A 2,935-nucleotide genomic window follows, 5' to 3' on the forward strand; every position below is an offset into this window, starting at 1 on the left:
TTACTCAGTGTAGACTTGTTAACTTTGGATAGCATTTTAATTTTAGTGTATGTAATCTGGGCTTCCTCTCAGTGGAGATGTGAGGCCAGAATTTCAATACCATCTTGCACTGTCTGGTCTTTAAGAGCTCCCATGCCAAAAATATCCTGCAGTAATGGATCTTTGAAGTGGGGGTTTGGCACTCTTCGAAACTTTGACTAAGTGATTACAGTGAATTCCAATACGTTAAAAGCATCAGACAAGACCTTCGGGATTTTATAAAGGCTCCCTTTCAAGGCAGCCAGTTCCACTTCGGTTTCTTGCCTTATCTTTTGATGAAAGAGTTGTCTTGCTTTAGACTTTGGACTAGGAATAGGAAAAAGGTCTCTTTAGAGAGTATGGTGGCTAACCTGTTTAAATAACTGTCAAAAATATGGCTTTTAAAAACAGGGTTTGACCACACCTAGTAAGCATGGTTTTAACTGCAATTTGTTTACACTGGCTGCTAAATAGTGTTTTAAAAATATGCATATTTGTGTTCGCTAACACATTTGCTAAACATACCTTGTTTCCTAGTCAACACTAGGCCTTAGTGTCTGAACCAAAAGTGTAGTGTGTAAACAAAAACCAGTGCTACAGATAGTGAGGACTCATGTCCAACTCTGGTAACCCCTCACCCCCTCCCCCCCAGGCTAATATTACAACTCCGATTCTTAGTGAGGCTTCATAATAATAAACCTCTCCCTGAGCAAAACGATAGACGTCAACACTCAGATGTTAGTTGCTGTTATCTGTAGCCTTGAGCAGACAGCGGAGCAGGTCACGTTTCAAAGCCCTTCCATCTTAGGCTGGGAAAACCAAAAATGAGGCCTTCAACCTCTCTGTGTCTGCCCGTGTAACACCGCAAACCCAGTTCCCACCCCACAATGGTGGAGCAGCCCCAAAGCACTGACTGGAGAAGAGCAAAAGTTGCTCTGCTTGTGAGGCAGCATTTGCAGGCTTCCAAGGGCAAACTGCCCTCCGTAGTCTCAGTCCTTGCACTCTGGGCTGGACTGATCTGCTACCACTGCCCACACCCGTGCAGCTGCAATTCCACAATGGGAAAAGTTGACCAGGAGTTGCAGGATTCCCCAGGTGATAAGGATGTGAGTGATCAACCCACATACAAGCAGGCAGTCCAGGGGATCTGGAGTGTCTGCTCCTCCTTGGCTTGATATATTTATGAATAGGTTTATATGATGCGGCTGCCTGCCCTGGGACTGGACTCATTAAAAATGGGTTGAGACACATTGAAACACTTTGCTCTTACAGAGGTCATGGGCAAATATGCAGCACCACTGTTTGCGTCATTACTTCTCCCATGACCCATTCAGGAATAGGGTGCAGGCCTTGTTGTAGGTCCTCAGGCCTTTCTGTAACTTATAGCTAGAAGAGGAAAGCAAGGATTCAAATAATCAGTAAGGAAGCCTTGTGGAAGGAGTACATCATTTCTGTCACTTAAACCTCTACAAAGGGAGAGATGGAACGGAAAGGGCTGTTGTATCAATAGCTTAGCATGGAGATGACAGCTATTTGTATTAAAAAGGCAATAAATTACATTGGGCATCTTGAACCAGTGCCACTAGGGGGGTGCAGTAGCAGCGTTGCCAGTGTTAGGAAACAGTATGTGACCTTAGATTCTTCCCAGCCCCACAACTTAACTCTTCTGAGGTAGCCTCCGTCTGTTCCCACTTGTGGGACGTGCCTCCTCCCTCAGGCATTGCTGGGCTTTAGAAACCTTGTAACCAGTCCCCCGTGCCAGCCCCCTCTCCTTATACCAAATGACTGCTGCTCGGGTTATAGACGGCTCCAGGGCTGGGAGCAGCTGGGGAAATGTGGTCTGTACTTGGCGCGATTAGGGGATTTTGTTGAGGTGTGTGTGTGTGTGTGTGTGATATATGTTATGCTATTGTGCACTTGGCTTTTGTCTGGGCCGGGATCTGGTACTTTCTGGTCACAGTCAGTCAAGATTTTTTTTCTTGGTGCAAGGTGTACATTGGAGAGACAGATCCTTGTGTTTCAGGTCTGGAACCCAGATACTGTGTAGTGTAACCCAGGCTATGTGATTCGAATCCTATTGCTTGGTACCTCTGCTGAAAGGCTAAGATCTTGACCAGTACCACCTGAAGAAAATGGCTTACTAATACAGACTTAAGTGTTGAGCTGTCTCCGAGGAATTTGAGTCTAACTGCATCAGCTTGGATGCTTCACAGTGATTGAAAGTAATGGGACGCTGAGCTAGTGGAATTAGCAATAAAACAGTCAAATGGGGCTGCAGCCACCTATTTTTTGTTTGGAAGAAAACCCCCTTAGAATGGGAATAAAATAAGTCTTCACCCCAATCCCAATTAATCTGTTAGTGTTAATCACAGGGCTAAGTGTGTCGCTGTTTAACAAGCAGTATTCAGGCCATATGCCACCTAAACACATCAGCAACAGCAGAAAAAAATGATGGGAAACTACTATATGAGCACAATGGTCTGGGTGTCCCAAGGCCTCTATTTGCCAGAAGCTGAGACTGGACGACAGGGGATGGATCACTGGATAATTACCTTGTTCTGTTCATTCCCTCTGAAGCATCTGACACTGCCTGAAGACAGGATACTGGGCTAGATGGATCGGTATGGCCGTTCTTATTGTAGATACAAAGCATCTTTGTAGGAAAGAATATTTAGCTGTGAAGTGAGTGTGACCCTTGGTTTTTCTTCATTCGGGTTGCTGTTAACCTGTCTAGTGCCTGGTCGTAAAGCTTTCAGAATGCTCTTTGACCATTAGTGGGAAGGGGTGCATAACTCTTTAATACATGGACACCCGGCCTTAAATGTTGCAAAACTTCTTCCAGTCTCATTCCTTTTGTGGGGGGGGAAAAGGTCTTTGTTTTGAAATTGAAGACCTGACAATGTTGAGAATAGTTTGA

Source organism: Trachemys scripta, chromosome 10, assembly GCF_013100865.1.
Source record: "Trachemys scripta elegans isolate TJP31775 chromosome 10, CAS_Tse_1.0, whole genome shotgun sequence".
NCBI classification, from domain to species: domain Eukaryota; kingdom Metazoa; phylum Chordata; order Testudines; family Emydidae; genus Trachemys; species Trachemys scripta.